General features: G+C 43.4%; 1 pseudogene; it reads right to left on the reverse strand.

The window, feature by feature from the left end:
* Positions 1–9,215: 9,215 nt before the first annotated feature.
* Positions 9,216–25,106, reverse strand: part of LOC119947879 — a 30,034-nt pseudogene continuing 14,143 nt past the window's right edge.

Raw genomic sequence — 25,106 nt, forward strand, 5'->3', positions numbered from 1 at the left:
CCTCTTCACTGAAAATGATCCAGCTGAAGTTGGACTGAAAGAAAACTGGAAAGTTTGACAGATTCAGCAACCTCGCTTACTGCTTATCACCTCCCACTTCCCCTGAGAGTTTTTGATCCACTCCACCCTGTCCCTGCCTCTTCTCTTGTTATTTTCTCCTCCCTTTGCCCTTTTCTTTAATCAAGGTTCTTGCCCTTTGCAGTTTGATTGCAACCCCTTGTGATTCAGAGGTGCATTTGAGCAGGGAATGAAAGTACAAAGGTGTGCAAAGTTAATGACTTCTGTCAGGGCTGCTAGGAAAACATCCAGAAGAAGTTACAGAAAAGGGAGAAAGTTGAGGCTTTCTGAACCTCTCCTCTAGACCAGACGTTTTTCAGGCAATACAGTTGACCCTAGCCCCATCTTTTCCAGCTCATTTACTGCTTCTCTTGTTATTCAGAGGCACAGGTGACTGGAGAATGAAGGCACAAATGGGGCACTTATATTTCAAGCACAACTCCTCCAACTTTGGATGGTTAAGGGAAACTTCACTCACACGAAAGAGATTGACCAATACCCTTCCTGTACCATTTTTAAGCAAATAAAATTGAGACCATGAACAAGTCACCTCCAGGTGTGGCAAGTTTTATAAATTGTGTGGAAACATGGTTAAAAACCATTACACCCCACACTGAGGAACACTTAGGGGAAATGACCAGACTGTAAAGCAAGTCTAGTTCCTGAGAACTTTAGTTGGTTATGATGAATTCAGTCTACATACAGGAGATTCTTCCAAATTCCTTTTCTGCACCTTCCCCAAGGGAAGAGAGCTGAGACCTTCAAAGGCAAGCCCTGGAGAGTGGGAAGGGTGTTGAAGTCAGGAAGTGCATGGCTCTCTCCTTTCTCACTGAAAATAATCCAGCTAAAGCTGAGCTGAAAGGGAACTGGAAAGGTTGACAGATCTGAACTCATTCTTTCAGCCTGGCTTTTCTCAAGCTTCCAAGACCTTTTGACCCACTCCGCACCCTGTCCCTGCCTCTTTCCTTGGTTTTTTTTTTAATGGTACTTGTTAAATGCTTACTACGTGCCAGACAATGTATTAAACACTGGGATAAACAAACACGCTAATCAGGTTGGACACAGTCTTTGCCCCACCTGGGGCTCACAATATTAATTCCCATTTTATAGATGAGGTAAATGAGGCACAGAAAAGTTAAGTGATTTGTACAAAGTCACACAGCAGACAAGTGGCGGAACTGGAATGAGAACCCAGGTGCTTCTGACTCCCAGGCCCATGCTCGATTAGGCTCCCCTGCTTCCTCTTGCCCCTTATTTGCCTTAAATTTCACCCCTCCCTCCTGGCTCTGTCCCTCCACAGTTCATTAGAATAGTTGGAACTGTTAATACCAAAATGAGGCTGATGCCTGGAGCCTAAAGTAATGAGAAAAAGATGTTTATCTGCCTATGGACTGTCTTCATTTTCAAGTATGTGCTTTCTTTTTTACAATGTACCAAATAAAGCATATTTTTTTCTTAGTTTTTTTACTTCCTCCTTTAGATCATGAACTCCTTGTGGGGAAAGAAGTTTCTCTGATCTGTTTCAAGCCTGCCATTTACCATCCTGTTTGGATTTTGATTTCTGTTAGAGTCAGGGTTTTGATCACCTGGTCCTTTCCATTTCCAGCCAAGAAGAGTTGCCAAGGCAGTTCAGGAAATCTAGTCTTGTAGAACGTTGCGTGCATAGCACAGACTCCTCTCAGGCACTGGGTTTTCTAAACATTTAGCTTCGCCAAGGCAAGAGAGTCAAAACCTTCAGTAAATACTTCTCAAAGAGGGGCAGAGGGCACTGGAGCCAGTGAAAGCACAGCCAAAGTCCCTCTCCTTCATTTGCTGTTAGCTCACTATTTACTCATAACTGGGTTGGAGGGCCCCAGGAGGGGCTGGCAGCTCTGAGTTCCCTGTGGTCAACCCTCACACAGGTTGTCTTGCTTTTCTTCATCAAGGCTTCTGCTCTGACTTTCACAGCTATTCCCACCTCCTGCCACAACTGCTCTCCCTCACTAGCTACCAAGGCTTCTCCTGGCTCTCCATACTCCACACTCACATCAGCCTTTCCACCCACTGCCTTTCCACTATGGCCTAGTGAAGCAACGACCTCACACCAGCCTGACAGGAAAGAGGAAAGTGCCCGCAACATTAAGCCTCCACAGAATCTAGGTAAGGATATTAAATGCTGTAGCCACTGCTGTGGCTTCAGGTGTACCTAGGACAGAGCCACAAGGAGCCTGAAATTCCACTCCTTTTGCCACAACCCTTTGCTGATTTGGGGTTGTGTATGTATCTGTATTTGTCCTTTTATATGTTCTATTGTTTCATTGTTCCTTATGTGTCTGTCACCAGTCCCGTCTTCCCCCCTCTCCACTCGCCCCAGCAATATTTTCTGATTGTGAGCCCCCTGTGGGACAGGACTGTGTCTACTTACCACTTCTGTACATTTTCCCAGGGTTCAGTACAGTGCTCTGCACACAGTAAATGTTCAATAAATATGATTGCTACTACTCCCATTACTACTACTACTGCCTCCCTCTCCCACCATCATTACACCAGATCACTTGAAAGGGTGTATTGTAATAACAATAAAAATGAAGATGTTTGTCAAGCACACACTTTTTGCCAAGGACTGTAATATGTGCTAAACACTATACCAATTGCTGGGCTAGATAATCAGATTGAACATAGTCCCTGACCCATCTATAGTCCAAGTGAGAGGGAGACCAGATATCTATCTGAGCCACAGTTTTACGGATGAGGAAATGGAAGAACCGAGAAGTTAAGTGACTTGACTAAGGTCACACAACAGGTAAGTGACAGAGCTGGGAATGGAACACAAGCCTCCTCACTCCCAGCCCCTGCTCTTTCCACTAGGCCACACCACTAGGCTTAACAGTCCAAATCCAATAAGAGCCTGGGCCTGGCAGTCAGAGGACCTGGGTCCTAATTCTGTCTCTACTGTGTGAATTTGGGCAAATTACTAAACATCTGTGGGCCTCAGTTCTCTCATCTGCAAAATGGGGATTCAAGACTGTGAGCCCAGTGTGGGACCTGATGATCTTGTATCTATCCCAGTGTCTGGTACAGTGCTTGGCACATAGTAAGCACTTAACGAATACTACAATTATTATTATCCCTGTACAATGTGGTCTGAATCTATTTGAAGATAAGGAAATGGATCAGCCAGAGCAATCTAGTACCAGCAAAGGGAGAACAACCCTACAGGAGATATAACAATTAGAACCTAGGTAACATCAGCCTAAAGGAGTAATCAGAGCCAAGGGAACAGGATGTGACAGTGGGAAGAGCACAACTTGGGAGTCAGAAGGCCTAGTGAGTGCTTTACAAGTATCTTAAAAAACCAACAACCTGTAAGTAGGTGAACTGTCTTCAATTTTAGTGCTAATAATGATAATAGTAATATTTGTTAAATGTTCAATAATAATAATAAGAAGAATGATGGTATCTGTAAGCTCTTACTATGTGCCAAGCACTGTTATAAATGCTGGAGGGAGATACAAGGTTATCAGGTTGTCCTACATGGGGCTCACAGTGTTAATCCCCATTTTATAGATGAGGTAACTGAGGCCCAGAGAAGAGAAGTGATTTGCCCAAAGTCACACAGCTGACGAGTGGCAGAGCCAGAATTAGAACCCATGACCTGTGACTCCCAAGCCCATGCTCTTTCCACTAAGCCACGCTTCTATATGCTTCTACATGTTTATTATATGCCAAGCTCTGTACTAAGTGCCAGGGCAGAAACAAGTTAATCAGACCAAATGCAGTCATTGCCCTACCTTGTGCTCAAAGGCTAAGTAGGAGAGAGAACAGGTATTGAATCCCTATTTTACAGGTGAAGAAACGGAGGCCCAGAGAAATTAAGTGATTTGCTCAGGTCACACAGCAGGTAAGTGGCAGAGCCTACTTCTCCAGAAGAAAAAGCAAGCCACTCATTTAAGAACCAGCCCTGCACCTCTCAGGAAGCTGCCCTCTCAGGAAGCTGTCCGTTCCTCTCTCTGTCCATCTGTCTGTCCGTCCATCCATCTGTCCTTCCATTTGTCTGTCCATCTGTCAGTCTGTCCATCCGTCAGTCTGTCCATCTATCAGTCTGTCTGGCAAGAAAGAGAAAAGGGATGCTGTCTGATCTTGGGCAAGGCACTGCACTTCTCTGTGCTTCAGTTACCTCATCTGTAAAATGGGGATTGAGACTGTGAGCCCCACATGGGAAAGGGACTTTGTCCAGCTCAATTTGCTTGTATCTACCCTAGTGCTTAGGACAGTGCCTAGCACATAGTAAGCACTTAAATATCATCACTGTCATTACTATGACAGACAAACGGACAGACTGATGGATGGATGGGGAAATTCTTATGGTAAAAAACACCCAAGACAGAGGTAGGTCACAAGCTGCCAATAATTCAGGTGGAACTGAGAATTAATGATCAAATTGGGAGCTATAGCAGTTAAATTCCGCACCAGGATTGGCACATTTTCAGAGTTCACGACAGTCACAGTGAACCCACCTGTTGAGATGGGAATAAGAGACAACTCTCTTCAGGTCAAAGTCCTAAGGGATGAATACAGAATTTGGGAATGACAGAATAATTACAGCCAGGATCGTTTTCTTAACATAGTTTCAATTTCATTGCTAAACATTGCAGATGCAAACACTGTCTCTCCATAGTTCATCCTTTCTCTTATTTCCCTTTAATTTTTCTAGGATATTTTAAAGGGAATTTGATTTTTGACTGGTTACTTAAATTGATTTGCCAGTTCCTTTGGAAAGTTCATGAAATTAAACTAAATATTTTGAAAGAGGAATTTCCTCCCTTTCCTCTAGTGCCTTTTCTTTACTCTGTTTTCCTTTTTTCCATATTCTTACCAGCACTCCTTGATTTCTGATGTTTTGAATTATGATGAATAGCACCTCAGACCTTTCTCTAATTATTCCAGCCTTACATCCATTTTGGCTTTATACCATCGTCCTCCTTGATGGGCATTACCTCCACTTACCATCCACAGACTAGTGCTTCATCAGTGGTAAAAATGGACATATCCACCCTACCTAGCAACTCCACCACCCTAACTTGGCCTCTTCTGCTCCATCCCTTTTTTAAACATTCCATCCCTCTTCCCCTCCAGTCATTTCACAGTTTCCACGTGGCACCCACTCACACTCATGCATCCCACAACACGCAACCCCAAATCCCCAGGAGCCCCTTTTCCCTCTCCTTCCCGGTGCCATATTTTGGAATTTATTTTAGAGCAGTTCTCACTGTCGGGCCAGAAGTGGGTCCCAACGGCCTTTCCAATCATACACTCACCTGTGAGTGAACCTTACTCAATTTCCAACTTTACAACAACATTTCCATCCAAAATGAGGGACTTAAATGCATGTCTGTATACCCTTTATTATTATGATATTAAGCACTCACTATGTGTCATGCACTGTTCTAAGCACCGGGATGGAAAAAAGTTAATCAGATTAGATGCCGTCCCTCTCCCACATGGAGTCCATGGTCTAAGTAGAAGGGAGAACAGCTAATTTGAATCCTCACTTTACAGATGAGGAAACTGAGGCACAGAGAAGTTAAGCGAGTTGCCTAAGGTCTTCCTCTTCTCCTTTCCAACCTTAAATTCACTCTTCATGCTCATGAAGGATAGGGACCATGTTTCCTAAGGGATTCCTTTGAAGCTCAGTTCCCAGAAAAGCCAGTTTAGTTTTTACACCACAGTTATGTCACGGTAAAGTCCCTTGTCATAGAAGCCATTAGATTAAGGCTGGCAGCCTGCTGGGGCATAGGGGCATCATGTGTGTGTCACTTTCTGATGCTGGGAGCCTTCTCAGGGTCAGGGATGTTGTGCTTGTCACTGTCCGAGGCTGTGTGCCCCTTCAGAGGGAGGGAGGCTATGTCCATTACACTGTCAGAGGCTGGGAGCATCCCTATTGGGAAGAGAGGCAATATCCATGTCACTGGAAGCTGGGAGCCATCTGGAGGGGCAGGGCCTTAGAATCCATGTCATTATCTGAGGCTAGGAGTCTGCTGAGGGACAGGGCCACTGTGTCTCTGTCTTTGGCAGAGACATAGAGTCTGCTCAGTGGCAGAGCTACAGCATCTGTATCGCTGGTCTTGGCCTGGGAGTCAGGGCTACTGGCTGCTTGTCTCTGATGGAGGCTAGAAGCCTGCAGAGTCATTTGTCCACATTGCTGTCCAAAGCTGTGAGCTGCCTGAGGGGCAGGGACATTGTGTCCATGTCACTGTCAGAGGCTAAGAGCTGCCCCTTGTCAGGTACAGAGGTTGAGTCTATGTAACTGCCCAAGGCTGGCAACCCACTACAGGCCACAACCACTGGGTCCATATCGCTGGCCATGGCACCGAGTTTTCTGTGGGGGAGGTTGACTGCTTGCTTGCCTCTGGCCATGGCTGGGAGAACTTTGGGAGGGTAGGATCATTGTGTCAGTGTCTGGCCAAGGCACGGAGTCCACTGGGGGACAGGGTCACCGTGTGCATATCACTGAGTCTGAGGGCCACGGAGTCCATGATTTTGACAGAGCCTTGGGCCCTGGCCACTGTGTGGGTGTTTCTGGTCTTGGCCTGGAGCCTTTGGGGGGGCAAGGCCACCACCTATATATCTCTCAGTGAGGCTGAGAGCCCACTGGGGGGACAGAGCTGTCCCATCTGTGTCTCTGGCCAAAGCTGTGAGCCCATCTTGGGGCAGGGCTGCGTCAACCATATCGCTGTCCGAGGCCTGGAGCCCTCTGGTGGAGCAGCCCATGGCGTTCATGTCTATGAGCATGGCAGAGGGTCCCATGGGGGGTGGGGGGTGGCAGGGGGAAGGCAGGGCCAACACATCCAATTGGCACAGCACCAGTAGGAGAAGGGAATCGGATGTCATTATCTGTGTGCCTTACAAATAATATCAGTTTATTCCTTCTTTTCATTGGTTTCCTGCCTAGGGCCAGGCTGAGAATTAAAACTCAGTGAGCAAGAGGCAGCATGGTGGGGAGAGATGCTCCCTGCTCACCATGGCATGGACCATTTTGAGTTTCTGAGGTGAGATGCTCAGTGACTGGAGGAAGAAGGGTTCTGGAGGAACTCAGCTATCTTCGTTTCTCCCCCACTGTGGTCTGTGGTTGCCCTCGTAGTAACAGAGGCCCTATCTTTTCACCCTGCCCCCACTGGCCAGAGAAGTTATGTCACAGGTAGCATTTTGACTTTGGGATAGCCGGTGCCCAGGCTCACAGTCTTAATCCCCATTTTATAGATAAGGTAACTGAGGCAATGAGAAGTTAAGTACCTTGCCCAAAGTCACACAGCTGATAAGTGGCAGAGCTGGAATTAGAACCCACGACCTCTGACTCCCAAGCCCGAGCTCTTGCCACTAAGTCATGGGGTTCTCATCCTGACTCTGCCACTTGTCTGCTGTGTGACTCTGGCCAAGTCATTTCAGTTCCTTTGTGCCCCAGTTTTCTCATCAGTAAAATGGGGATTAAGACTGTGAGCCCCACGTGGGACAGGGACTGTGTCCAACTTGATTGCTTTATATCTACCCCAGCACTTAGAACAGTGCTTGGCGCATAGCACTTAACAAATACTATTAAAAAAAATACCTGTTCTCCTTCTTACTTAAACTGAGCCTCACATGGGGCAGTGACTGTGTCCGACCTGATTATCTCATATCTATTCTAGCATTTAGTAAAGTGCTTTGCAAATGAGTAAGTGCTTAACAAATGTCACCATCATTACTACTATTGTTGAGGCACTCTCCTTATTCTAGCTCCTCTGCTAATTCCTCTTTATCTGTTGCCAGTCCTCTGCTGTGCTTGTTGACTATCCTGTTTCACCTGCCAGTTCTCTGCCTATTGGTGATCCTATTTCACCTTCTGTTTACCTTAAACTATGCCTATTGGATCTGCTGCTCCACCTGCATTCTGCCCAGACGTTTACCAACTTGTACCCAATAACCGCACCAGTACATTCTGATTCTGGGCTGACTTTGCCCTTGGTCCTGTCCTTGGGCTTCAATAATGCCTGATTACCCATACCTCCTAATTAGGGCTTCATCTAAGGTGAAATGGAAACTCAAGTAGATCTATTTGATTTACTTTATGTAATTTTGCCCCCATAATTGATTACATCCTCATCCATTCCATAGATCTCCCAAGTAACTGGTGACTAGCCCTTGCTTATTTCTTACCCAAACCTTTCCAACTTCTAATTTGGAAGGAATGATGGCATGGGGGGCACCTATTCTTGCTAAACTGAGGGGCGGGGGAAGTCATCTATAGATTTGTGAATGGTTGCTTTCAAGGATATTTTTCCACAAAATCTTATACTACCTGCAGTGTGGCTGCTTTAGCCAAGAGGCAAACCTGGAATTAACTTAGGACCCATTTCTCTCTGCAAGGCCCTGTGATCCTCAGGGAAGCACTACTGACTCAATAGCCTCTCTCTTTTCCCCCTCTTATCTCCACCTCATCAAACAGAGCCCTGAAACTGCAGTCCAAGAAGGGTGGTGAGAGAGTTAACTTTGACCTAGGGGTCCCAAGAATTCTTCTGCCCAGGATTTACCAGAACTTCAACTGGCCCTGGCTTTTTGATAATCGCCACCTGCCTAATCAGGGAGAAGATTTCTGAAGGGTGCAGTTTGCACCTTGCATAAACACCCTGTTAAACTTAATGTCCTTAGGCTATCGCTTCCTATGATCACAACCAGACAGATAGGCTCCAATCAATCGAAGGGAATACATAGGAACTGTAATTGATAGATTAGGATAATTAGGGGGTCAACAAGTATAGTATAGTGTAATAGGAATTCCTCATGGCCCCTGGATTGGAAGGCCTAAATAGTGTCAGAGATCTCATCACCCCTGGGTTGGAGGCCTTAATGGAAGAAGGATCTTTTGTGATTGATGTTTTGTGCATGCTAATAAGTATTTTCTTAAGGTGATACTGAATATCTTGGTTTGTTCTGTCTGTAAAGCTGAGTCACGAATCCACTCTCCCCACTCCCTAATTGGCTCAATTGGGACATAACAACTTCCAACCCTCATTCTCCATCTAAGCTCTACACAAAGTAAGCGCATAATAAATACCACTACCACCACTTTCCTATATAAGATTAATGGTGTTTATTCTCTCTCCTCTTATCTTGACAATTCACAATAGCCAGAGGCTATTCATTCATGTAATATCCATGTCCCCACTCCACACCTCCTGATAGTAGCCTTTTGACCGACTCACACTTGTTCTTATCTAGTAATTAGGCATAAGGGGAAAGGAAATCAAACTAAAATCAATCATATTACTCCTTCTTAGCAGTTCCAGGACAGGATTTATTCAGGGAGAAGATTAAACTGAAACTGCTGATGAAAATCATTGGTTGGGTTTATCTGATATTTCAATCACTCCTGTTCCCATTTTGATGGTTCATTCATTCATTCAATCATATTTATTGAGCACTTACTGTGTGCAGAGCACTGTACTAAGCACTTGGGAAGTACAAGTCGGATGGTTGATAATGGACTATAGTTCTGAATCTTTCAAAGCCTTTATACAGCCCAGAGTAACTCCCCAGAGAAGGATTGGGCTCTCATTTGCCCTAGAGTTATAAACACATTCTTTCTTACCTAAAAATTGTGCCCATTTTCCCAAATGATTTCTAATGGCCCAAGCTCAAACTATTTGCCATTGTGCTAAGTGTAATTATCGCCTGACTAAAGATAGCTATCACCTCAGTTATCTGTGGCACTGCCATGAGCCACTTGGAACAGGACTGTTGAGTGCCACCTTTGTGAAGAGCTAGGAGTTGTAGTCAAACTAGTGGAGCTCATTTCATTTTTGCCCCAAGTCCAGGAGCTCTGCAAACTAACCATTTGGGAACATTTAATTGATGTCTTCAGGACTAAATGACTCACATTTGCAACAGTGCCCCAAAATAAAGCTTGCAGCAATGAGGAATGGAATGACATTTCTTGATCAAAGGCTTTGGTCAGCAGAAAAGTACGGGTCAAGAATGCAGTACAGCACACAATGTGATCGGGAGACCCCTGCGGCTAAAAAGCAAAGAACAATTCTTTTGTGGCTGCGGGTGGAAGGGAATGATGGGTTTGCACCCTTTAGGATGGCATTTCATTGTCAGTGGCATTGGCATCACCTTCAAGAAGGAAGGATGACTTCTTTTCTATCTCTTTCTCTCTCATGTTATTTCAAAATGCATTTATCTCTCAAAAGAAAACTCAGGAAATGTCATTTCTCTCCAAATAAACTTCAAGAACATTTTTTTCTAAATCTAAATCTGAAATGAGATATATTTCTGCTGTACAGAAAGAAGCATAATAAACACACACACGCATGAGAAAAAGCTCCCAAGACGCAGTTTATTTACTCAAAACTAGAATCCTGCCACTTTTCATATGACTGGTCTCAATCTTTGTGGTCAGAATCAGTTGAAAAGATGATTGATTACTGAAAATTCTGCCACCAACTATTGTAATTGTAGCTCAATTCACTTTCTTCTTAGGCATTGCTTCATCTTTAGACACAGAATGAGAAAAGAAAACATATGGTTTTGCTGCCAAATGATTCGCCAAAAACAAATACCTTAAAACATCATTAGGTTTTTCTAAAACATGTCTCAAAACCCAGAGGATTCCGATGATAAATATGAGGCAGAAATAATGACTGATAATTGGTGTAATTGATTAAAACTGGAGTCTACATTCCCGAAGTAATTGTTTTGTTTTGTCGGGAACTACATAGTTGAATCAGAGTATCAGAGTTTTGCATATAAGGAACAAATAAGTTATAACTGACACTGAGGTGATGTGCTGTTTATACGATACTGGATATAGTTTACCAATTCCTTTACTGCAGTATTATTATTTTCTGTAATAATTTCATAATCTAAATATGATCTGTCATTTTCCTTAGAAAATAGTTCTGTAAAAATTACCGTTATGAGTAATTAGTTTCTGCTTATGTCAATTTATTCACTGTTCCTCGATTTTGTCTATTGCACTGCCAACCTCTTGCCCAGGTCTCTGACCTGGAACTCTTTTTGTGGCTGCTGCCTGGTTTCTGTTGGGCAGCAGAGTGACCTAATGATTAGAGCACAGACCTTGGAATAAGAAAGACCTGGGTTCTAATACTGGCCCCGCCACTTGACTGCTGTGTGACCTCGGGCAAGTCTCATTTCTCTCTGCTTCAGTTATCTGAAAAGTGGGAATTAAGACTGAGTCCTGTGTGGGATGTGGACTGTGTCAAACCTGATTAGCTTGTATCTACCCTAGTGCTTAGTGCAGTGCCTGGCCCAAGTTATTTCATAACAAATACCATTAATAAAAAAAAGGAAAAAACTCCCCTCATGTGTGACCGAACACTATCTTCCCACCTTCAAAGCCTTCTTAAAAATTACATCTCCTCCAAGAGGCCTTCCCCGATTGAGCTTTTTTTCCTCCTACTCCCTCTCCCTTCTGTGTTGTCTATACATTTGGATCTGTTCCTTTTAAGTACTTGTTATTCTCCCCACCCTCAGCCCCACAGCAACATCCTTTATTTATTTATTTATATTAATGTCTGTCTCTTCCTCTAGACTATAAACTCCTCTTGGGCAGGGAATGTATCTACCATCTCTGTTGTATTCCACTCTCCCCAGCATTCAGTACAGTGCTCTGTATACAGTAAGAACTCAACTAATATCATCGACTGATTGCTAATCGATGAGGCTTTGAGGATGGGGGTTGACACTTCATTCATAAATTTAATTCTTCTTCCCTGACACATGGAGCTATACTCTTTACAGATGGGAAACTAGTGTGATGATGCTAAATGTGTCTTCAGCCCCTCTCTCTAATCTCCAACAGCCCCTCCTGCATGTCATTTAAGCCAGGTGGTTCCCCAAGGGCACATTGAGGTAAATTCAACCATCCTTAGTGTGGATTACAGTACATCATAGTTTGCCATATGTAATAATAATAATAATAATAATTCTGGTAGTTTTTAAGCACTTACTATGTGCCAGGCACCATTCTAAGTGCTGGAGTGGATATAAGCAAATTGGGTTGGACACAGTCCCTGTCCCATGTGGGGCTGGCTCACAGTCTCAATCCTCATTTTGCAGATGATGTAACTGAGGCACAGAGAAATGAAGTAAGTTGCTCAAGGTCACACAGCAGACAAGTGGTGGAGCTGGGATTAGAACCCATGACCTTCTGACTACCAGAGCCGTAGTCTATCCACTACGCCATGTAGGTTGACCATGTTGCTTTTGCTGAAAACTGGAACATTGGGAAACCCTCCCCAGCATAGGAGGGAGAGATAGCAAGTGGACAGCTAGGTGGTAGTGCAGGTAGGCTGAGCAAGTTCAGGCAGGGCAGCCAAGTTTTAGGACATTTATGTGTTTTGCTAAGATGGGTTGGGCCTACCTACATAGATCCAGGATAGTCTCAATTCATCTGGGATGTATGGTCTGCCTGGCTATTATGGAGCATCGACACTGTTTGAACAACATAATAAATGCCAAAACCACTTGCTCACTCTGTCTTGGACTAGATCAGCTTGGTATCAGATACCACACAGTTTTGAGGCTCTGGAATCTTTATGACAGTCACCTGAGAATACCCAATGGTTTCAATAGTTTATTACCACCTACAGTCCTTGGCTATTATTGTGAAAATTAGAACTGCAGTTTCATCAAACACACTTACTTCTTACACATGCAGAGGAGCCCAACCTCATTCATTCATTCATTCAATTTTATTTATTGAGCGCTTACTGTGTGCAGAGCACTGTACTAAGTGATTGGGTAGTACAAATGGGCAACATATAGAGACAGTCCCTACCCAACAACGGACTCACAATCAGGAAGGGGGAGAGAGACCAAAAAACAAGTAGACAAGTGTCAGTACCAACAGAATAAATAGAATTATAGCTATAAACATATCATTAATAAAATAGAGTAATAAATATTTACAAATATACACAAGTGCTGTGGTGAGGGGAAGGGGGAAGGGCAGAAGGAGGGGGGAGCTATGGGGAGGGGAGGAGGAGGAGAGGAAAAAGTAGGGCTCAGTCTGGGAAGGCCTCTTGGAGGAGTTTAGCTCTTAGGGCTTTGAAGGGAGGAAGAGAGTTAGTTTATATATATATATATATATACATATATATATATATATATATATATATATATAATATATACCTGTAATATCTATCTATATCTTTTTCCTCTCCTCCTCCCCATCCCCCCGCCCTACCTCCTTCCCCTCCCCACAACACCTGTTTATATGTTTGCAGATTTTACTTTTCTATTTTACATGCATACATTTTTAATACATTTTCTATTTTACTTGCACATATTTACTTTCTATTTATTTTGCTAATGATGTGCATGTAGCTTTACTTATAATTATTCTGACTTGACACCTGTCCACATGTTTTGTTTTGTTGTCTGTCTCCCTCTTCTAGACTGTGAGCCCATCGTTGGGTAGGGACCATCTCTGTATGTTGCCAACTTGCACTTCTCAAGCGCTTAGTACAGTGCTCTGTACACAGTAAGCACTCAATAAATACGAATGAATGAATATATATATATATATATCAGAGTAAGCATGAAAATAAGTACTAACCCACTTACCCACGGCCCAAAAGAGGCCAGCAGCCACATAAAGAGGTTCAGAACTTAAGGAAAGAAGTTCAGAAGCTTAGGGAAAATATGAATTTTCTATGCATCTTTGATTTGCTGTTCACAAGGATCTTTAATGGGGAAATTGAGTACATGCATAGTGGGCATTATTCCCTATAAACCCAGTGGGATGGAAGGAAGGTCAAAGATACAGTAGTGATGATGAAGAAATACGATTGGCAGCAGGAAGTGGTAAACATCGTGGATGTGGGGAGGGCTAGTTTGGCAGGCTAAAGAAAATATGAAGTGATTTGCAATGGTCTTTTACAGAGTGTGACAGCAACAGAATCTAGAAGCTGTTGAAGAAGGCATTTTTCAGTTTCATGGTATTTTGTTAATGATATATACTGATTTATTATTCACTGGAAGTGCATAAGATCTCTTCTGGGCTATGGGTTGGTAGCATCCAAGTATTCAACCTCATCTTTCATGTTTGTTTTAATTGTTGCAATACATTTTATAGTTCCAATGCATAAGGCATCATTGCATTAATGAATTAATCAATTGCATGTAGTCTGATCTTCCCATTTCCATCTGTGTCATAAGTTAAAAGATACTTTGCCTTGGGGATGTTAGCTCTGTGCACTTCAAGATGCACAGTAATAGCTGATGATCATGTTTGAAAATCATGTCTTGCCACGTCATTAATTGTTATTCAATGCTGAATCATTTCATTTTAAACAAATGATGTAAGAACACTACTATCATTGGAGCCATCATTTTATCCTCTTGTTAAGATGACATAAAACACTATGCTATTCTATTTTAAATATAACAGAGACCCTTAATTTGAATCAACTTCTTATTTTTGTGCTTGTTATTGTGGCTTGGCCTTCAATTTTTTTTTCTGCTCTGGAGCCACACAGCATGAGATACACCAAAACCTGGTTAACTCAAAATTTGGGCTAACAAATTATCAGTTTTGTACTTTGAGGGCAGGAGAACAGCAAACCTATCACGTCTATTTCATCAGCTATTCATTCATTCATTCATTCAATCGTATTTATTGAGCGCTTACTATGTGCAGAGCACTGTACTAAGCGCTTGGGAAGTACAAGTCGGCAACATATAGAGACGGTCCCTACCCAACAACGGGCTCACAGTCTAGAAGGGTACGTGATGCTTTTTCTAAAGAACCAATAAGTTACTGACAAGGTGACCAACTGTCTCATTCTATCCATTTTTCAGCTTGTCTTTTGTCCAGTAGTAGTTGTAGGAATGGTATTTATTAATCATTTACTGTGTGCAGAGTACTGTACTAAGCTTTCCACACAGGTGAAAATTAGACATGATCCTTGTCCCAATACTGATATGGAATTACATATATGCACAGTAGTTATGTTTTTAAACCATTCAGCCTCTTTTTAAACACCACAGCTCCTGCTGCTGAATTCCATAGCTTGGGATCTCACTTGTGACTACAGAGACCTGGGATGGGAACACAAAAGGCCCTGTGACATGTTCAGCTTAAAGGAGCAGGAAGACATAGCTCCTTTTCTCTTTCCAGAGCTGGTGGTTCTGAGCTCAACTGGGGACCTGTCTTTCAACATTTCTAGAGCTTTTCTTGGCCTGTCTCCTGGATTAGCCCTATCAATCAATCAATGGTATTTACAATGAGCATTTACTGGGTGCAGAGCACTGTGCTAAGCACTTGGGAGAGTACACTACATGAGTTGGTAGACACATACCCTGCTCACAGTCTAGAGATGATAGGGAACAGATGGGCAGATGGAGCTGGAGAGAAGAGGGGCTTTGCTCATACCACATCATTTAGATGGGGGGCTAAGGAAGAGGGACTGTCCCCCCTCCTGCCCCCCACCAGTCTTCCAGCAAATTAGGGGCCTCGGGGGACTGATCTGTGTCCTTTTCAACATACTACTACACATTGGTTCTTATTTTGATCAATCATTTATTGAGTACTTTCTGTGTGCAGAGCACTGAACTAAGCTCTTGGGAGAGTAAAATGCAACAATAAACAGACACATTCCCTGCCCACCATAAGCTTACAGTCTAGAGGGAGACAGACATTAATATAAATAAATAAACTGTAGACAGGTACATAGGTGCTATGGGCCTGGGAGCGGGGAAGAAGAAAGGGAGCAAGTCAAGGAGACACAGAAGGGAGTGGAAGAAGGTGGGGGGGCTGAGTCAGGGAAGGCTTCTTGGAGGAGATGTGCTTTCAATAAGGCTCTGAAGGTGGGGAGAGTAATGGTCTGTTGGCTTTGAGATGAGAGGGTATTCCAGGCCAGAGGCAGGATGTGGGCAAGGAGTTGGCACCAAGATAGGGGAAATCGAGGGATAGTGAGAAGGTTAGCTTAAAAGAGCAAAGTGTGCGAGCTGGGTTGTAGTAGGAGAGTAGTGAGGTGAGGTAGGAGGGGGCAAGGTGATTCACTGCTTTAATAATAATGATGGCATTTGAAGCCAATGGTGAAGAGTTTTTGTTTGATGGGCAACCACAGGAGTTTTTTGAGGAGTGGGGTGACATGTCCTGAACATTTTTATAGAAAAATGATCTGGGCAGCAGAGTGAAGTATGGAGTGGAGTGGGGAGAGAAGGAGGCTGAGAGGTCAGCAAGGAAGCTGATGCAGTAATCCAGGAGGGATAGGATGAGTGATTGTATTAATGAGGTAGCAATTTGGATGGAGGGAAAAGGGCAGTGTTTAACAATGTTGCGAAGGTGGGACCAACAGGATTTAGTGATGGATTCAATATGTGGGTTGAATGAGAGAGTGGAGTCAAGGATAACTCCGAGGTTACACCTCACAAATTCAATAGTCCCTCTCTGCTGCTCACAGACATGTTGTTAAGATGGCTTTTTATGGTATTTAAGTACTTACTATGTGTCAAACACCATTCTAACCACTGGGGTAGATTCAAGTGAATTAGGTTGGACACAGTCCCTGTCCCTCATGAGGCTCACAGTCTAAGTAGGAAGGAGAACAGGAGAACTGAGTCACCGAGAAATTAAACACAGCAAGCCTTTGGTGGAGCCGAGATTAGAACCCAAGTCCTCTGACTCCCAGATCCATTCTCTTTCCACTATGCCATGCTACTTGTTAGCTAAATCCATATTGGCCCACTGTTGTTTCATGGGAAATGAAAGGATGCTTCCCAAGCCTCTCCACCAAACTCCTATTGCCTTAATGCATCACAGTACTGACCGTTCCCTGTATTATACTCAAAATCCTGTCATAAACTACCTGTGTGGCCTTGGGCAAGTCACTTTACTTCTCTGTCCCTCAGTCTCCTTAACTGTAAAATGGGGATTCAATACAAGTGTTCCTTCATACTTGACTGTGAGCCCCATGGGGGACAGGGACTGTGTCCCACCTGATGAACTTGTATCTACCCCTGCACTTAAAATAGGGTTTGACACATAGTAAGAACTTCACAAATACCATTAAAAACTAAATTCTAATGGCAATAATGTCCATGGCTTTTGCTTTGCATTTTCCCTTATCAGTCCAAATGTCAATTTTTTAGAGATGCTGGGCATGGAAATTCTGTAAAGCGAAAGAGTGTCCTGGAAAATACACAGAATAGTTAAGCACCATGAACTAATAATGAATTCACAGTTCACCACCAATCCCCCTTGCTTTGCAGTTGAAGAACATGATATTCCTGGGCAATAGGCTGCCCTTCAGTATGGGCTATATTTTCTTTTTTAAATTTATTTCTTTTTTAATTTTTCATTTTTTTATCCTAAAACATTCCTGTGCCAATCTTTGGTATTTGCAATATTTTGAAGTTTGAAAGTCGAATAATTCAGGTGCAGAATCAGTAACACAGACACTGTTTTTGTGAGGGACTATGGGAAGCAGCATGGCTTAGTGGAAAGAGCATGGGCCTGGGAGTCAGAAGACCTAGGTTCTAATCCCAGCTCTGTCACTAACCTGCTGTGTGACCTTGGGCAAGTCATTTAACTTCTCCGTGCCTCAGTTCTCTTAAAATGGAGATTCCATACCTGTACTTCCTTCTACTTAGATTGTAAACCCCATGAGTTACCTGATTATTTTGTATCTACCCCAGAGCTTCATACAGGACTTGGCACATAGTAAGCACTTTACAATTACTGCAGTCATTATTATTGTTATCATTATTATTGTTGCTTTTGTAAAGTCTATAGATACCTGGAAGAGGTATACATTAGTATACAGTTAGTTGAAAAGTCAATCAAAATAATGTATTTTTGTTCTATTTCATTGATCATTGTCATGTTATTTATAGCCTTCTCTTGTTGGTACCCTTTCATGCTAGAACCTATTCAACTGCTAATCTAAGAGAGATATGATCCCTATTCAAAGAGGAGGCCATGGAATTTGGGGTGTTGATCACTGATGAGGCAGAAGAGGTTTCACCTTGAGGGCAGAGATCATTTATTCTCACTCCATTGTACTCTTTAAAACAGTACTGTGCTTTCCCCAGGAGGCACTTAATAAATACTATTGATCAAGTGACACCCTGAGTGTCTGAGCAGCCCTTTTTAGGAGTACTTGTGGATGGAGAAGGGATTAGAAAAATGCCATAAATATTTGCCAGCTGCTTTACCTCACATCAGTAGGGCAAAGGACTGACTGTCTTAACGTGTGTCAAATAGCATGTCAGTCTTTTCAGTCAAATAAACATGCACTGTCTATTAATCTCAATGTCAGTCATGTAATCTTTGAACACACACACACACACATACACACACACACAAAATTATGTATATCAATAGATATGAGAGAGAATATTAGGACTTCCCCCTCTAGACCGTAAACTCGTTATGTACAGGGAGCATATCTGCTTATTCTGCTGTACTGTACTCTCCCAAGTGTTTAGTACAGTGCTCTGCACATAAATGCTCAATAAACACTATTGACTGATTGATTGATTGATGGGAAGAAACATATCCTAGTGGATATAGCTTGGGCCTGGGAATCAGATGGATCTAATCCCGGCTCTGTCACTTGTCCGCTGTGTGACCGTGGGCAAGTCACTTCATTCATTCATTCATTCATTCAATCGTATTTATTGAGCGCTTACTGTGTGCAGAGCACTGTACTAAGCGCTTGGGAAGTACAAGTTGGCAACATATAGAGACAGTCCCTATCCAACAAGGGGCTCACAGTCTAGAAGACCGACCGATTCCTAGGCTGTATCTGCATCAGCAATCGACCTCAGTGCCTTCGGCTCAGGAGAGACGCTGCCACGGAGAAGCAGCGTGGCTCCGTGGAAGGACCCCGGGCCTTGGAGTCAGAGGTCATGAGTTCAAATCTCGGCTCTGCCAAGTGTCAGCTGGGTGAACTTGGGCAAGCCACTTCACTTCTCTGGGCCTCAGCTCCCTCATCTGGAAAATGGGGATCAAGACTGTGAGCCCCATGTGGTATACAGATTGTGTCCAACCTGATTAGCTTATATATAGCCCAGTGCTTAGAACAATGTCTGGCACATAGTAAGTGTTTAGCAAATATCATCATTATTTTCATTATTTGTTACTGTCATTGTGAGATGTCTCTAAAATAACATTTCTACCAGGTTTGTGAGCAATGAGTGTGAATTTTCTCATCAGATAAAGAGGTCAGTTACATGTGTCAGAATGTGAGCTTGTCCTTAGTTCTCAGCGACCTGCTTGCCATGGGCCAAGTGTATTTTTAAAAAATAGTTTTATTTCAGAAAATTCTGATTTGGACAACAACTTTCTAGGAACTGCCCTCAATCTTTACATGGCAGCAGCCAGGAGGAAGGATAGAGCTAGTGGGTGGTGTGGTGAGCAGGAATGACTCCATCTTGTAATGCAGAAGCCATTTCCTAAGAGACTATCTTTTGACCCCAAGAGCAACAAGTTCGAAGGAAGAATTTGAGTAGTAACTGTATTATCTTGCTGAGGACTTCGAGGAGGCCCTGAATTGCCCTACTGGGCAGGAGAAAGACTGCCAGATAGAAAGACAGCCATGGGGTAGGTGCAGTGGGGTAGGATAGCCGCCCACCCCCTTTGCCCCTTCCCCCCAGCATCTCCCCGTAATAAGTTAAAGACTGCAGGAAATCAGAACTGCAAATCAGAACTCCCACTGCAACACCCCCCTGAAACAGCTAATAAAAGGGGGAAAGAACTGGTTCCCTGGGCTGCAGCAAAACCACCTAAGCCAAGACACTTGTGGCGTGGCCACAGCAAAAAAACAACTAAGCCATGCACTGAGACGCCTTACTGCAGCCACGGCCAAAGCACTTGAGACTTGATCTGGGACAATGTGCCTTGGGAGGCCAGACTCTTTGAAACCCTAACTTGGCATCATCTGCAAGACTTTGGGGAAAAACAGTTGGATAGGTAGCTATTCTGTGTCTGTGTATGAGTGTGTGTAGGAATCTACCCCCTGTTTTTAGTAGGTTAAGTATGAAATAAAGCTTTCCCCTGTACACAGTGATGGTTTGGTTTCATTTTGAACTTGTCAGAGAGTTCCTGATTCAGTAGGTGCTCCTGGTTATTTAGGGCTGCCCAGTGGAGGGAGGTGAATCTATGGATCTCACCTCAGGGGCCAGGAATCTGGGGGGAAATGCATCTATGGATCTCATTCCAGAGGATCAGGAATTTGGGCGAGGGGTATCCAAGGATCTCATACCAGGAATCTGGGTGAGATCCATCCAAGGATCTCATCCAACGGAGCAGGAAACTGGGGGTGAGGTGCAGCCTGGGGGAGGCCAGGCAGGGCAAAGAGCTCAGGCGGGGCTTATGACAGGTGGAAAAATCTGAAAGGCTCCACAACAGCCCAGTAGAAATCATTTCCCATCTAAATGATTTCCACATTTGCAGAGACACCAGGTAACGGCCAATCATATTTATTGAGTGCTGACTGTGTGCAGAGCACTGTACTAAGCACTTGGGAGAGTACAATATAACAGAGTTGGTAGAGACATCCCCTGCCCACAACGAGTTTACAGTCCAGAGGGACAATGTCCAGAGGGCCTCCTCCAGGAGGCCTTCCCAGACTGAGCCCCCTCCTTCCTCTCCCCCTCCTCCCCCTCCCCATCCCCCCACCTTACCTCCTTCCCCTTCCCACAGCACCTGTATATATGTATATATGTTTGTACATATTTATTACTCTTATTTGTACATATTTATTCTATTTATTTTATTTTGTTAATATGTTTTGTTTTGTTCTCTGTCTCCCCCTTCTAAACTGTGAGCCCACTGTTGGGTAGGGACCGTCTCTATATGTTGCCAACTTGTACTTCCCAAGCGCTTAGTACAGTGCTCTGCACACAGTGATTGAATGAATGAATGTAAAAACAACCCAAGTCCCACTCTCCTGGCTCTGCCCTCTGTGGTTCCTAGTCCACACCCTTCCTGCCCTTCTCTCCACATTCTCTGGCACTCTCCTCAGCAGTGACTTGTCTATTATTTAAACATTTTATTTTTCAAATTGCTGCTACTGCTACAGCTGCAGCCACCATCATTTGACCTTTCCCAGAAGGCTATATGTATATATAAGTGCTGGTCTATGTACATATCAAAGTGCATAGACATGCAGAGGAGAGGGTGGGTTGGAGAAATGAGGGCTTAGTCAGAGAAGGCCTCTTGGAGGGACTGTGGTCTTGTAGGGCTTTGAAGGTGGGTAGAGTGGTAGACTGTCCTATGTTCTAGAAGATTGTGCCACTGTCTTTAAAAAAAAAAACCTTACAAATACAGAGAAGCAGCATGACTTAGTGGAAAGAGCACGGGCTTGGGAGTCAGAGGACATGGGTGCGAATCCCGGCTCCACCACTTGTCTGCTGTTGGACCTTGGGCAAGCCACTTAACTTCTCTGTGCCTCAGTTATCTCATCTGTAAAATGGGGATGAAGACTGTGAGCCCCACGTGGGACAACCTGATTACCTTGTACCTACCCCAGCGCTTAGAACAGTGCTTGGCACATAGTAAGCGCTTAACGTATATTATTATTATTATTCTTATTAAAAAGCCAGTTTGAAAGACTCTGGAGACCCAAAAAGAAACTTCTCACTAGACTATGATAATCGTTGAAGCTACAATACTAGACTTTTTCAAGCCATTCTCAAATTCATCAAATACTCATGTTAAATTAATTCAGTTTATTCAGTCGCAATGATAAGCTTAACAAGACTCCAGAACAGTTAAATAAATGTTCACCTGGGAAATCAACGATTTTTCGTCTCCTCTGCTGTCCTTAGCAAATGATAAAAGAAAGAAAAATTCGTGGAATTTCATTACTAAACAAATTATACAAGTCATCAACCTTCATCACTCATAGTATGAAATGGTAAAATCCATCTTCAATCATGTTCTCGCTTTGTCAGATAGATGAGGATGTTCATTTTAAGCAAAAATGTTCCCCAGTTGAGGAAAATAGATCTCTTAATTGAATATGTTATTTATATCATATCTCTCCCTAAAGAGGAAATCATTCTTAGTCTTCATTTTCTCTTCAGCTGCTGCCAAACCGGTAGAGGAGGCTAGTCCAACTGGTCAAACAAGGAGCAAGGAAAGAGCTGAGAGACAACAGAGAAAACACACCTCTTCCATCTACACAAGCAGCCTTCTGAGTCAAAAGATATACCAAGATCCAGGGTGGAGTCATGCAATGAAACATTTAATTTTTGGTAGGCAGGGATCATGCCTACCAACTCTATCATCTTGTACTCACCCAAGTGGCTTGGTACAATGATCTACATACAGTAAATGGTTAAAAGTGCCTTTGATTTATAGATCAGCTGAAGAATAAAAAGCACAGATTTGTTGTTTCAGTGATTATCTGAGCAATAAATTAAAATGCCACCCCTGCCTGGAACAAGGAAACTGTCACTCGTAAATCCCCAGGAGCCAGTTTTGCTAGCATCAGACAGTAAACTTGGTTCCAAGGTTTCAGAATGGAGGTGGTCCCAAGTGATGTGAAAAAAATCCATTTCTTGATGTTTTGTTTCTTTTAGGATGACATTGATTTCAAGTTTTCTTTTTGGGGGGTCAAAATGGTTTGAATTAAGAGTGTTGGGAAGCACACACTTCTTCCGTACTGGGTTATGTTATTTGAGCAATCAAAATGTGGGCATGTTTGTGTCTCATGGTGAAGCCACTTTGTTCTGTCACAGCAGGGCATAATAATAATAATGGTATTTGTTAAGCGCTTACTATGTGCAAAGCATTGTTCTAAGTGCTGAGCATTGTTCTAAGCGCTGAATCCTTTTGGAACCAATGATTCTCACCTTGGAGATATCATACATGGTGACTGGGACAAGAGCCATCCACCCTACTCAGGGACTCTAATTCCTGTGATCTGGTTAGATTCAGAGTGACTTCTTTTTGGAGAAAATGATCCAAGTCATCTAGGACTTATTATTATTATTGTTATTATTATTAATAATGACAAGAATAATAAAGGTTTTTCGGTGCTTACTGTGTACCAAACTTATTAAAGCAGTGGGGTAGATACAAGAGAAGCAGCATGGCTCAATGGAAAGAGCACGGGCTTTGGAGTTAGAGGTCATGGGTTCAAATCCCAGCTCCATCACTTGTCAGCTGTGTGACTTTGGACAAGTCACTTAATTTCTCTGTGCCTCAGTTACCTCATCTGTAAAATGGGGATTAAGACTGTGAGCCCCCACGTGGGACAACCTGATCACCTTGTAACCTCCCCAGCGATTAGAATAGTGCTTTGCACATAGTAAGTGCTTAATAAATGCCATTATTATTATTAAGATCATCAGGTCAGACACGGTCCCTGACCCATATGAGGCTCACAGTTTATGTAGGAGAACAAGTGCTGAATCCCCATTTTACAGAGAAGGAAACTGAGGCCCATAGATGTTAACTGATTTACCCAAGATCACAAAGCAGAAAAGTGGCAGAACCAGGATCAAAACCCAGGTCCGCTGACTCCCAGGCCAGAGTGCTTCCCACTCGACGGGCAACTGGAGGGGAGGGCTGTGAACTACTGGCAGATCAATTCCTGTAGACAATCAGCTCAATTCACGTAGACCACACAGACCCTTCACTGGTTTCTGAGCTGGATCAAATCAGTGGTAAGGTATTGTTTTTTCCCTCACCAATGCTGTTTATTGAGATGGCAAAATTCTGTCAACTGGATTTCATCAATCTTAAATTTTATCTTAACTGCTCTAAATTGGAAGTGTCAAGGGAAAAATCCTTGATCAGTTCAGCTTGATGTCATTTGCATTATTGTTTGATTAGCAAAGCAACTGTCTCTTGCTTATCTGTGCTCAGAGTTGTTTTTCATTTCTCCTGATCTCTCTGGTCTTTAGTTTCTCTTCATCCTGTTCACCCCCCAGGCCCCCACCAACACATCCACCCTCTCGCTGATTAGCAAAGCAGATTTATTGCAGTGTCAAAGGGCTGGATTTGTTTCTACAATACTTAGATTTGTAGTGATAAATACCCTTCTCCATATTTACCTAAAAGGGTATTTGCAGAAGATCACTATATCTTCGTAATGATGGGTAAACCTTCAAACAGTTCAGAGATTTGAATGATATGGATCTTTTATGAAGCACTGGATGCTTTCTCCAACTCCCTCAAATGGTGCTGAATCCTGCTCCCAAAGTGTAGTAATACAAGTCCAGACCATACCGGCTCTTCCCCTACCATGCAGATCGCTGATTCCCTACCTTAGAAGGCTCCAGAGGGGAACATTCCTGTTCTTGGGGCCCAAGCCCACAGTAACAGGCCAGGAGGGAGAGGTTGGTTAGGCTCTTCCCTAGCCCACCTGGGAATTTCCTACCCAATTGGTATCAGTGCAGGGATAAACCATCAAACCTGTATCAGAAGCCAAATGCAGCTCCATGGAGTCAGCAACTCGTGCTGGCCTCAGTGCTTCAAGTTGGCATTCTCCAGTCTCGTTTTTCTCAGTTCTCTAGATTGTATGGTCCTTGTCAATCAGCCTGTCAATCAGTCAGCTCTCCCCCTCCTAAAATACCTTGCTGCTTTCCTCCTAGAACCCAGCCGGCACATTTAGTTCCTCTAATGCCAAACTACTCACCGCAACCCTATCTCATCTATCTCGCCACTGACCTCTCACCCACGTCCTGCTTCTGGCCTGGAACAAACTCCTCCTTCATATCCAAGAAATAATTGCTCTCCCTACCTTCAAAGCCTAATAGAAGGCATATCTCCTCAAAGAGGCCTTCCCTAAGCCCTCATTTTTTCTTTTCTCACTCCCTTCAGTGTCACCCTGATTTGCTCCCTTTATTCATCCCTCAGCCCAACCGAACTTATGCACACATCCATAATTCATTTATATTACTGTTTGACTCCTCCTCTAGATGGTAAGCTCGCTGTAGGCAGGGAATGTGTCTACCAATGCTGTTATATTGTACTCTTCCAAGTGCTTACTGCAGTGCTCTGCACTCAGTAAACTCTCAATAAATGCCATTGATCGATTGATTCAACC

Source organism: Tachyglossus aculeatus, chromosome X4 (genome assembly GCF_015852505.1).
Source record: "Tachyglossus aculeatus isolate mTacAcu1 chromosome X4, mTacAcu1.pri, whole genome shotgun sequence".
NCBI classification, from domain to species: Eukaryota; Metazoa; Chordata; class Mammalia; order Monotremata; family Tachyglossidae; genus Tachyglossus; species Tachyglossus aculeatus.